General features: G+C 36.2%; 1 pseudogene across 1 annotated transcript; it reads left to right on the top strand.

The window, feature by feature from the left end:
* Positions 1 to 10,658: 10,658 nt before the first annotated feature.
* LOC114621431 lies at positions 10,659 to 11,316 on the top strand (annotated as a pseudogene). The gene has a single exon (XR_003711419.1). The product of XR_003711419.1 is annotated as a zinc finger HIT domain-containing protein 1 pseudogene (transcript).
* Positions 11,317 to 14,022: the final 2,706 nt, after the last annotated feature.

Below are 14,022 nucleotides of genomic sequence, written 5' to 3'. Positions count from 1 at the left end.
CAAACAGAAATAGTATAAATTAGCACTTTTTTGTTAATTTATTAGTTTTTTGCCAATGTCATGCATGTATATAGTGAATTAAGATACTTTTTAAATTAAAAGATTTATTGAAGATATGCAGTGATTTAAATGCTGTGTAAGAGAATTTTTAAGTGCCTGTATATTCTTTACTCAGTTTCCTAATGTAACACCTTAGAAACCTAAATTATGATATCATGTTAAATATTTCTAATTATACAAGATTCTTTTTGTATCCTATGATAACATAATATCAATAAGTGTGTTTTTCATGCCTTAGCTACAACTTAATTCAGTCACCATTAAGCCATTTTCTACTTAAAACAATTACTATGTTAAAGATGTTATATAAATGGATCATATTTTTAGATATTGGCTTTTTCTATTTCATAATTTCATAGATTTTAATGCAAGCCTTTTTTGTTTTTTATTGCATATTATTTTGCACAGTATGGACATATCATCATTTGTACAACGAATGTATTGAAATAATTATATATTATTCAAAGAACTAACTCTTATGAAGTAAGCTGTTATAAACTTTTTAAATTTAATTGCTTGTTTTCTAAATAAAGAAAGAAGACCTGGAGCTTGATGCATGTGGAAGTGCAGCAGGTCTGGGAGGAGGTGGAGGAGAGAAATCATGATTGGAATATCCTGACTGGGAAAGTATTTTCAATTAAAAAAAGGAGAAGGGTAATAAGACCAACTTTTTAAAAGTTATATAATGAAGTTTTGTAATACATTTAATTAGAGTTTTTTATAGTAAATTAAAAATTAGCATCATCTTGATTGTTGTTTTTGTTAAACCACCCCCCCCTTTTGAGATTTCACCATCTAGTGTCACTGAACACAGTGAACAATATCCATCTAATTTATAATGAGATGCCACATGTAGGGAGGTTTAGCCAAATTCTCAAACAAACAAATGAGTGAATACCAGAGTACCAAAAACCCAATAATTTTCATAACCTAAAATTTCTATAGGTAGCACATCTCAGAATCAAAGCCATCTAATTAAACCTCAATTAAAGTAAAAATTATAAGGTAGTATAATATTTGCTTATACACATGAGAATTTAAATGGTACCTATTTCAGGTGATAGAAATGCTAATTAGCTTGATTGTATGTGGTGATCACTTCCAAAACATATGCATGCCGAAGCATGAAAGTGTACAATCTAAATAGATTCATGGTTTTGTCAACTGTACCTTTATATGCAAAAATATAAATAAAGCATACACACAGAGAATGAAGCATTTTAAGCCAAATTTCTAATTATTATGTTTTTCTTAACACTGGATAATGACAGCATCGTCACACTATAGCAGCCAAACCTATTCATCATCTCTATAGAGTCATAAAAAAGAGTGAAGAAATATTTTACTAATTCTCATTAAAGTATCTTAACATGCATATCTATTAAAATATTTATTACAGTTTTACTTATTTGATGTGGGGCATTGGTATGCCAAGATGCTCTTTTCAAAGCCAATGGACAGCATGTAAGAGATGGTTCTTTCCTTTCACTCTGTGGATCTCTGAGATTTGAACTCAGGTCATATGGCTTGGCAGCAAGCACCTTTACCTGATGATCCATATTGGTGGCCCAGAAATAAATCTCTACTACCAGCTATCTCTCAGGCAACTGCTTCAGTGTAACCAATCACCCAAATCACCTAAACTATGGCAGTAAAGGTAAGGATGGCTGTAACTTCTTTCAGTGTCATGGCCTTCGAAGGACCGTAGCTATATTAAAGAGCTCACCTATAGCACCTGTATCAGTGTGTGATACTCCTTATCCATTTTAGTAGACACAGTGAAATTACATGCTCATTTGTAGATTATTCTCAATAGGAAAGATAATCGCAAAAATGACAATCTTCCTCTTGTCTACTGATCCTTAACTAGTATACAAATTTCATGTGATTTGTAAGATATAAGTCTCATTATAAAATACATTATTCTTCTATTGGTTAGTTTTCAATTTATTTTGAGACTTTTTTGGCGGGGAGATGGGATAAGATAAAGTTGGGTGAATAGGATCTAGGAGAATTTGTGGCATGCAAAAGAATTTGATCAACATATACAATATAAAAACAAACAAACAAAAATTTCTCTACATACCAAATTCCAGGATAGGACTATGACGGGAACCCATGTCTCAAACAAAACAACATAATAGAAAATTTTTTAAAAATTAGATAAGTTACATTGATCTGGACATGTTCAGGCTATAGAAGTGGCATTGTATTTAGGAATTTTGCTATCCTTTTTCCAAAAAGGATACGTGTAATTTTGACAGTTGTCTCTGAATTTTCAATGTCATGACCCCAGTTTTCTTTCTAAGTAGGAATTTCCCAGGTTTCGATATATGAGCCTAAGCATTCAAAATAAGAAAGTATATAATTCAACATTTTAGTAGCTCCTATCATCACCTAATTGTCAAATATTTTCATCCTCCTCCTCCTCCAAAGAAATACCGTATTCTTAAACACATCCTTCAAGTCCGCCTTGATGTAATTGATCTATTATCAGCTCTCCATGACATTTCAAATAAATGAAGTATTCTACACCATCTTGTCTCTTATGACTGGCTTCATGTCCTCCATAAGTTCAGGCATCATTTTTTTGTTACTGGTGAACTAACATCTCATGTACTTCCTCCAGCATGTTTCCAGTTTCTAAAATGTCCACAGTTCTCTTAAACAGCAGCATGAGCTTTACATTAAGCATGTGACCCCATGAGCCTGTGTGGGTCATTTCACATTCAGACACAACAAGCGCAGGTTATGGGATACAAGAGATGCATTCATGAACCACTAGAGAGGTGAGAGCTTCTGTGTATAGTAATGAGACTCAAGATCCAGCAGAGAGCTAGCTTCTAATTTTGTACAAGAGCCCAAATTATCTTTTAATTTTCATCCACTCCATAAATTCACATCCTCCTTGAATTTTCATTCCCTCAAATAATTAATTTAACACTTAATATTAAGTTTTGAAAGTTGTCACATTAGAATTCCAGTCACTTCTGTGAAAATATTAGAATGAATCTTTTATTTCTCCAAAGAGCAGTTCAGGCAATTCCTGTGATGCAAAATTTAAACTCTTCCTAATGCTATAACTTTGTGTTGTGATAATATTGTAGATTTACAGCCAGTCATACATGATTTTTACTGCTAAGTGCTAGGTAATGCAGCTTTAAAAACATTCATATTTAGGGGCATGGCTCTAATTAAATTAACTGAATTGTAGTTCTCATTATTTTAGAAACGATAATAACATTGCTGCTAATGTTCACGACATTAATCTTATTTTGCAATGTTTTAAACTTGTTTGGGTCCATGACAAAACTATATAGAGTATATATGGGGTCTAATGACCTTAGCAAAAGTCTGGTGCTTACCCCTTATTATCTGTGCAACCTTTGCTAAGCCAGTGTGTTCTCAGAATCAGTCCTGGCTGATTTATGAATGAGGTTAAAATGAACTTTGACTCGTTTCTCTTGACTACAAACTGGCCCACAATAGATAATGCATGCACATTTTTCTAGCATCTATAAAATCCACTATGAATTTAAAATAAATTCAGATCAAGTTAGTCATCATGATATTTCTAGAATAAATGAATATTGAAATAGTTAAAGCCACCATGGTTTTTATTCTAAAAGTCTTAGAACCAATTCATTATATGATATCACCTTGAAACTTTTTCCAAATGCTTTAAGTGATTGAGGTAAAGTAATAAAGCAGTTGTATACACACACACACACACACACACACACACACACACACACACAAGTGAATGAGATGATGTGTGGTACAGAGCAATTTGCAATCAAGTTACATATTGAAGATGAAAGCTCATGGAGGGTTTGCATGGAATCCATCAACTCCAATAATATAACCACACTAGAATTAGACATTTCAAAATATAGGAGATTTCTGTAGGCAAGAGTGTTTTTGGTAAAGCTCTGGAGATCTTTGTGTGGTAGATTTAGCGGTTTAAGATTATAGTCAACTTTGACCCTAAAGTATTTACTTCCACAAGTCTCCATTCAAAGACTCTCTCATCTAAGTGACTTTTTGACCAGAACATCTTTCTATCTCAGAACTTTATCAGTGAAAGAACATGTTCTTTACATTTAACCAGTTGTGATTTCTGTAACAGTCCCCATCTAATGCAAAAGAACTTTCTTTGGTGAGGCACAGAAGCTACACTTGTCCATGGATATAAGAATATACAAGGAGAGAGGGTAATGGAGGGGAGAGATTTCTAAGGGCAGGACTGGGAGAAGAGGAGGCAGTGGGGGCTGTGATTGGGATGAATGTGAATAAAAAATAAATTGTGAAAAGAAATTGTGTTGGTTTAGCAAAGTGACAGTAGTAGATTGCAGATTCTCCATTTGGATCCTTTGCCTCTCCAGCCATTGATATTTGCCAACTTAGAGAGGCATTGATTCCCTCCTATTGAGTGGGCTTTAAGTTCCATTAGACAGCTGATACTTGACTCTAAGTAATAGTATCATTACTGCACCATTGGGGAACCCAGAACCAATGAAAATGCAGAGAAAAACTGACAGCCAGGCAAGCAACCCCAGTTGAGACGTGTACAGTACAACTCCCACAGGCTCAGGGAATGTTATAAAAGAGGGTTGGGGTACAATGACAGGATGCTGTGTCCATGAAATAGCAACATAAAGGTTATCTAAACAAGAACTCATAATGACAATACCAAGAGACATGACAGCATGGGTTGGGGGAGATGTCATAAGGTTACATAAAGACCAAGAGAAAAATGAATGGTTTCTGAGAAAGAAAGAAAATACATTTTCCCTCCAGGGACAAACATATCGACAGGTTGCCCATTTCCAGTAGTCAGTCTTAAATGCATGTACATATGAGCAACACTAAATGTACTCAGTAGGATGGATATATATATATATATATATATGTGTGTGTGTGTGTGTGTGTGTGTGTGTATGTGTGTGTTTGTGTAACACTGATAATTAAAATAGAAACCATGAATGTGATGAGTGTGGTGGGGACACAGGAGGAATCAAAGTTGGGGATGTTGGAAATTATGTAAATACTGTGCTTACTATGAGATTCTTTAAACAAAAATAGTTTAATTGAAAAATAAAGGAACCTGACTTACTTCACATTCTCACGTGTTTGTTCCAAGGTCCAGGGATACAGAGCCACCCTTAGCATTGTCCTTATCTAGCACTAGAAAAAAGTGTATGGTTTGCCCTCCTCAAGCTTCCCCGATTCGTAGAGTCTTGCATTCCCTTAGCATTGATCCCTCAAGCACTCTATGCTGCGTAGTAGTATTTCAGGCTTTACCAAAGCAAGTAATGGCTGAAAATTAAGTCATTTAGGAAAAGGATAGTTACACAATGTTTCCCAGGTTACATTTCTGGAAGGGAATCCTTTTAGATGGACATTAGCTTGGTTTGATTCATATGGCCTTTATAGTTGAAGTAAATACACACAAATCTGACTTGGCATACTCCCATAGGAAATATTAACTTCACATCACAATTTAATAAGTGAAGTCAGTTCTGAACTGATAATTACAACTTCTTACAGCTAAGGTTTAAGAAGGGCAATTCAAAATATTGCCTCATAATTATACTTCTCTAGTGTCTGTCTACTGTGAATTGCTCCAATCTGTCATTTCAAAGAAGAATAAGTAGGACAGTATGATAGCTGATAGAGAGGACTGAATATTCAAACATAGAATGTGGACATTCATGCTGAGGGAACACGTTAGAAAATCCACTTTCTCTCACACAGATTTCACACATGCGTGCATGAGTGTGTGCACACACACACACACACAGACAGACACAAACACACCCACAGGCACAGACACATACATACACACAGAGACACATACAGAGACACATAGACACACAGATACACACACACACACACACACACACACACCATTTAAGTTTACTGGATTTTCATCAGGATATAGTGAGTTAACATATATCAATACTCAGAGCAAAGGACTGCCTGATCTGGCCTCAGTGACAGAAGATACAGCTAACCCTTGAGAGAGAGACTTGAGGCTCCAGGGAGTAGGATGGCCTGGCAGGGGGTTGGGGGGTAGTCATTCTCTTGAAAACAGGGGCAAGGAGGAATGAGATGAGGAACTATGGGAAGGCAGACCAGGAGGGGATAACAACTGGACTGTAAAAAAATAATAATAAAAGCAAAAAAAAAATAAATTTTACTGTATTTATTTTGAAAGTTTCTTGATATTTTTTAGATACACATATTCTCAAGTATAGTAAATATTGATAGGATATTTTTAAGAAAATCCTGTGTGCATGTTTTGTGATGAAAAATAAAAAGAATTTAATGTTGTCCTTAAATAAGTTTCATGCTCTAAATGTTCTTGTCTCTTGAGTGTGAATAATGTAATTCCTAAACTAGTGCATAAAATAATATTGATGAAAATATTTTCAATAAGTATTTGTTACCAAAATATGTTGAATTAAACAATATTGAAAAATATTTAATATACACATGAGAAAAACAGGCACAGAGTGTTAACTATTGGTCTGATTTTCAGTGGTAAATAATGATCACCATAAAGAAAATTATTTTACTGTATGCCAGATACATGAAAATACAGAATATGAATCAGTTATTTTAATGAGGAGATACCATTATTAACAGTTGTTTCAAACTATTGTTAAAATTAAAGTGCTATGAGCCCCTATTGGCCCAGGATAATTGGCTCTGTAGGTCTTTTTATCATGTATTTGACGGCAGTTGGGGCAGGAGTTTGTGAAGGTTGGACTGGGAGGTGGGGCGGGGGTGGCTGCAATCTGGATGTAAAGTGAATAAATAATAATTTTATTAAAAAATTAAAGTGCTTTCCAGACAAAAATGATTCAGGTTTGGATGGAAATTCAAAAAATTACAGACAGCAATGTTGGATACTACAGTATGAAACATAAGCTGATGTTTTTATTCCTTATATTTGACTATTTCTGAAGTGGGTTAAAAATTTGCATTATGCTGACAGGAGCCTGATATACCTGTCTTCTGAGAGGCACTGCCAGACTCTGATGTATACAAAGGCGGATGGCCACAGCTAACCATCAAGCTCTTCCCAGTGGAAGAGTTAGAGACAAGACTGAAGAAGTCGTAGGGGCTTGTGGTCCCATGAGGAGAGTGACAATACCAACCAACCAGAGCTCCCTGGATCTAAACAGCTAGCCTGGGAACACACGTGGAGGGACCCATGTCTCTAGCTGTATTTGTAGAGGACGATGGACTTGTCAGGCATCAGTGGGAGAGGAGGGCCTTGGTTCCTTGAAGGCTGGATGCCCAGTGAGGGGAAATTAGAGGGAAGGGAGGTGGGAGTGGGTGGGTCAATGGGGTACACCCTCATAGAAATAGGAGGAGGAAGAATGGGTTAAGGAGTTTCTATGGGTAGGGAATGGGGAAAAGGAATAACATCTGAAATGTAGATAAATAAAGTACTCAATAATAAAAAAAAATAAGAAAAAGAAAAACAACCAAACAACCAAACAAATAATGGAACTGGCTATGGCAGTCGAACATTTGAAACTCTTTAGTAGCAACTTAACATTACTCATATTATGGGGATTCCTTATAACTGTCAAGGACAAGAGACTGTGGAAAGGGCCCATGGAATTTTAAAACAATATCTTCATAAATTAAAATAGGGAGAGATATACCCCTGTATACCACAAATTTATTTATATTGTATTCTTTTTACTTTTCATTTTGAAGTGGTTTTTGAGGGGGTTGGTTTTCTTTTTTTTAATTTTGGATGCCAAGGAACTTTCTGCCGAATGTCTATGAGACTCTACATCTAGGCATACTTATGCAGAGGGGAATGTGAAGGGTGCACCTACTGGCACAAGGCATGATCTCAATCAAGTGTTAAATATGGGGAAGAGGATATGTTTGTGATTTTCTGCAGGATGCTGAAGGAGGATGGTGGCCACCAGAGCAATGGGTGAGACATGCTGATGCCAGGACAAAGAATGATGCTGACCTGTGAGCTTGCTGAGTGCCTTGACAGTGGTGACTGGGAAGCTGTATTGGACATAAGTTTCCAACCCACCATTGCTTACCTATACCCCTGATGGGACAAGCTGCCTGCCTTGCCTCAAGTTCTTAGAACTTGTGGAACAGAGAATCAAAAAGAGAAGTTCTAATGCCTCATGTATTTTTATCAAATATGACTAGTTATTCAGACTCAATCATGGACTGGTCTAGAAATCAATCCAATATTGGAAATAACAGTCTTCATTTAGAAGTCTAGTTCTGGACATTTTCAGAGACATATATGGAAATTAATTGCAGTTCTCTATGGTGTTATGTTAGCAAAAGATAAAGTTGGGGCAGGATCTAGATTTCCAACAGGTATTAGCACATGTGATAAGGCTCTTTTAATTGTCAAGTTAAAAATACTTTTGTTTCTTCTACAGTAGTTAATAAGTTGCATTGATTGTCCACCTTCTAATTGTGTTTGTGTTTTGAAATCCGGCATGTCAGTTATGGAAGTCTATCAATCAGCTTTTGTTTTAGTGCCCTGAGTATCACAGAACCTTGGTATTCTAAAAATAGCTTGCAAGGACTGGAAGAAGTGAGACAGGTTTTATGCAGAAGCAAGAGAGTAGTTGGCTTGATTATTGCTGGTATCACAGCTTTAATTACATTAATTGCTAGCACCACAGCTTCTGCAATTACTGTGACACAAGAAGTTAAGACAGATACTTTTGTTAATCATTTAGCAAAAAGTGTTACTAATGTGTTGAATATACCAGAGGATTTAGATAGGCATTTGGAAGAATGGATTGGTGCTCTTCATCCTATTCAAATTTCTGGAAGGAGGTTCAGAATTTAAGGTTAAGGAGCCATCTTGAGTGTCATGCCAAATGTCATTGGATTCATGTTAGTTCTACAATTTACAGGGGTAGTCATTATAATTAGGAAGAAGTTTAATGACACCTGCAGTGTATTTGGCATAATTCTAACACCTCTCAGGATGTTTTAACGATACACAAGAAGCTTATGAATTTCAAGAATGCTGCCCTGCTCAGCATTGATGAGGTAGATACTACAGATAAAATTACCTATGGCCTAAGGTCAATATTTCTATTTTGGTCAAGCTTCAAAAATGGCATATATAGCTTGATCATACTAACTGTTTATGTCCTGGGAATAATTTTATTCCTGTCCATTGTGTTAAAGCTTTTCTTCAACAACATCAACATGTTGGCAGCCAAAGTACATGGCTTGAAACTGAAAATGGACCCCCAGATAGAGTTATTAAATTAACGGCTGGCAAGCCAAGGACAGATAAGATTCTATACAGAGCCTTACCAACCTAAGACAGAAGTGCATGGCTTTTGATAATGCATATTCCTTGATGAGTAATGTATGCATTCTTGTCAGAACAACCTAAGACAGGCTCAGTCTTGTTTAAGAAATAAAAAAGGGGGAGATGTGGAGAGATTTTGGGGCTGCCTAGCAGGACTAAAACATTGGTCAAGGACAAGGAAATGGGCTACTTGGCAGGAATATGACATTGGCCAAGGACAAGGAAGTAGGCTTCAGGCAGGAATCTGACATTAGACTAGAACAAAGAAGTAATTTCAGGCAGGAACCTAAATATTAGGCTAGAACAAGGAAGTAGGCTTCAGATATGAAAATGAACTTGGGATAGGATAGGGAAGTAGGCTCAGATACTTTACTCATCCTGATAAGCCCTTAGAAACAGTGATCACAGGACTCTGTTTACTGCCTTGCTTTTTCTTTGACTATTTGTATTTATTTTATTGCTTGTTCCTTGAATATTTGCATCTATTGTATTGCTAGACCTTCAACCTAGAACTGACATTAATACATGCATATAATCAAAATGGTACAAAAGCATAAAGGAGGAGGAGGGCGGATGAGATATGGGGTTCGAGGGAGGGGAAATGGGGAAAGAGGATGACATCTGTATTGTAAATAAATAAATTATCCAATAAGACTTAAATAAATAAATTTGCATTAAACAATTTTGTAGTGATCCTGCTGCGTGGAATTAGATCAAAAGTACAGTAATATATGTTTTGAAGAAACAATTTGAGCACATATGTATTTTTGTTTTTGTTTATCTTTGAAATTGTATTTTAGTTACAACAATGTCTTCCTTCTACTTCCTCCCTCTGATCTATCCCATATATGTTAAAATCTGTGTGAAAGATTAAAATGCTCCAACTTTTTCTAATAGAAATTTCAATACAATTAAACATAATGGTTTAGATAAGTAAAGTCTTCTAAAAATTAGAAAAATATATTACTTTTAATAAAAAAGAATTTTATTGAAAAAATCCAATTGGATTTTATAGACAAAATCCAATTGAGCGATATTACAATAATTATCTGACTGTTACAACTAGTCAATATCCTTAATTATTTCTAATTTATGCAATGACAAGGTTTACACTCTTACACAGTTCTATTTTGTATTTCTGGTATTTTTGCTTAGGACAAGCTTCCTGAAATGAGTAAAAAGAAACAGAAATGTTTTCTGAGATGTTATCATCTGTCTATAGAATTGTCCTGGCATAACCCGAGGCCACTGAAAACCCGAGATGCAGATGGCGAGACAAGTTCGCTCCCAGGACCCTGGACACCGGCGGGTGCTGGACCGGGCCGCCAGGCAGCGGAGGATCAATCACCAGCTGGAAGCATTAGAGAATGACAACTTCCAGGATGACCTCCATGCCGGCCTCCCGCAGCTGGGCAAGAGGCTCCCTCAGTTTGATGATGATGCAGACACAGGAAAGAAAAAGAAGAAAACTCGAGGGGACCACTTTAAACTTCGCTTCCGGAAAAACTTCCAGGCTTTGCTGGAGGAACAGAACCTGAGTGCATCCGAGGGCCCCAACTACTTGACAGCCTGTGCTGGGCCCCCTTCCCGGCCCCAGCGTCCCTTCTGTGCAGTGTGTGGCTTCCCATCCCCGTATACCTGTGTAAGCTACGGTGCTCGGTACTGCACAGTGCGCTGCCTGGGCACCCATCAGGAGACCCGGTGTCTGAAGTGGACTGTATAAACCTGCCATTAGGGAGAGGAATTATCCCCTACCCTCCCCAACCCACCCCAGCTCACCCACAAAGAGCAGAGACAGGAACTACCCAGCAAAGCTGTGTCCTCCCAACCAAGGAAGGCCACACGGACCCCAGGAACTGTTGTGGGGGTGGTGCAGCCCACAGAGTGCTATGATAATAAATGGCATGGTAAAAGGAAAAAAAAAAAGAATTGTCCTAGTCTTAGGGTCTGAAAGGCCTTGAATATCTGGAATCATAATTGAAAACCTCCATTTGGAGAAATGCAATGAAATATTTTATCACCAACAGTCTGGGCAGAAAACCACTATGAAGAATTTGATGGAATTTCTATATGTGATGAAATAGGTTTAGATAAATGTCAAGCACACTATTGGCTATGCCTCTCCTAGTTTGTGCAACTGGAACAAATTACTGCAGAGTGAGTGGTTTAAAAAAGAAGCCCCTACTCCACTTGGTACAGTTACGTGATAAGGATTTTGTTCCTTGCCAGAGGTTTGCAGTTTTCTCACTGTGACCTCACTTGACTGTATGTGTTTCTCTTTAATAAAGGCAAAGATCCCATGCTAAGGGCTCTGCTCTTATACCCTCATCACTCCCCAAAGTAAAACCTCCTAATCCAGGCCACTGTCGATTACCACCTTCACTTTGAAAGTATCAGAACATTATTCAGTGACTTTCCATCTATAACAAACATTAATTAATGAATAGTTTGCCTCAATGGTTGCTATCTCATTTCTACAGACATGTGCATAGCTTATTTTCTACCTCTCCTAGATGAAGCAACAATCTCAGATCACTTAATCAAATAAAACGACATTCTTGTGTTCCAGTAATTTTAATTATTCAGTACTTATGCATCAGTTAAGCTGTCTGAGTGGCTGTCAGTCTATCTATATCCATCTATTGAAATGTTGCTTTAGTACTACAAGTGAATGCATATGTTGGTGTACTATTTGTGGAAAACTATTCAGAAATTTACATTTTGGCATGAAAAAAGGAGCTCTATGGTTTTTACTTGTGCATTATATCTGAGAATTTTTTTCCTGATAATTATTGCACTGACTGGTTTTGTGTGTCAACTTGACACAGTTGGAGTTATCACAAAGAAAGGAGCCACCCTTGAGGAAATGCCTCCATGAGATCCAGGTATACGGCATTTTCTCAATTAGTAATCAAGTGGGAAGGGCCCACTGTGGGTGGTGCTATCCCTGGATTGGTAGTCCAGGATTCTATAAGAAAGCAAGCTGAGCAAGCCAGGGGAAGCAAGTCAGTAAGTAACATCCCTCCATGGACTCTGCATCGGCTCCTGCTTCCTGCCCTGCTTGAGTTCCTGTCCTGACTTCCATTGGTGATGAACAGCAATGTGGAAGTATAAGCTGAATAAACCCTTTCCTCCCCAACTTGCTTCTTGGTCATGATATTTCTGCAGGAATAGAAACTCTGACTAAGACAGTTACCATTTTTAGAAAAAAGGGAAAGGAATGATAAGTTTTACAAGCGTCCTACAACTCAATCATCTAAAATGGTAGGCATGCCTCCATAGTCACAAGAAGACAACTTATGGGGATATAGGTTGACCCTACAATATTTCATGTATTAAATTGCTAGTATGGGCTGGTTTTTTAGTAGTATTTTCATTGAGATCAAATTCTAATTTATTTAAGACATTGACTACATTACCCATTTTATCTTTATCTTCTTTATTTCATACTAGATACTCTAGCTTTCCCAAATTAAAATTCACTTTGTGAATTCATTGTGTCAAACGTAAAAAAAAAAATCTTTATCAGGCATTTCAATTTGCCATTGTCTAGCATTTTGCCTTCGACGTCACAGGCACACTCATGAACACCAGAAGCATCACAAAGGAAATGTAAATCAATGATCCTGATGCATAAAAACACAGAGTGGGCCTGCATCAGACAATAAGTTTGGTTTGATCTTGGTTTCCCCAGATTGCAATATTTGATAAATAAATTCCTATGAATTATCAGTTACTCAGTTCAGAGAATGCTATTTTAACAACTTAAATAGAATATAAATGAGAGAGCTTAATCAATATATTTATAGCTGACATTTCAGAGAATAATGAAAATGAATATATTCTAAGTAATAAAAATATAGGAAAACATTTACTCAAATTTATATAGGTGTTAAATTTTTAGAAAAATATTTTAGGTAAGATTTTTCACTAAGAACCAAGATAAGAGATGAATTTTGTTATTGGATCCATCTTATACAAAATATTGAAAAAATTCAACCAGGAGAGTTTAACACCTGCTATTCATTTGAGACAACAGTAGCAATGGTTGATATTCAGTCATATTTTAATGGTACAGATATATTTTATTATTTCTTCTAATACTTCAAATAAAACAACAGCATGTATTCTAAGTTAGAAGAATATGGTACTTCTTTGACAGATGAAGAAAAGAGAAAATATTATATCATAAATTAATAAAATAAGTAGTTGTTAGAAAGACATAAATGAAATCAAATGCTCTTTATTTGAAAATACCAGTAAAATTATGCAGACTTTAGCTAGATTAGTCAAATAAAAGAAACAAAAAGACTCAAACTAATAAGTCAAATGATTATCAACCTTATAGAAACAAGACAATTATAAATACTATAAAAATCTATAGATAACTTTCTAGAACTCTTGCAACTCACTGAAGAGTGAATAAACAAAATGAATAAACTCAGACCTAGCAAAGAGTGCAAAATTTATTTCAAAGAAAATTACCTCTGGTTTAAGGTCAGCTCCAGGTGATTTCCACTGAATTTTAGCTCACTCTTAAAGAACAGAAATTCTCCACACAGTGTCCACAAATCAGGAAGAGGAAAATTCATCCTGGTACTAAAACTGGAGATATAAAAAGCCTT

Source organism: Grammomys surdaster, unplaced genomic scaffold (assembly GCF_004785775.1).
Source record: "Grammomys surdaster isolate TR1022 unplaced genomic scaffold, NIH_TR_1.0 174, whole genome shotgun sequence".
NCBI lineage: Eukaryota > Metazoa > Chordata > Mammalia > Rodentia > Muridae > Grammomys > Grammomys surdaster.
Note: the sequence above shows the minus strand (reverse complement) of the source record. Positions and strands in the feature narration are given on the sequence as shown.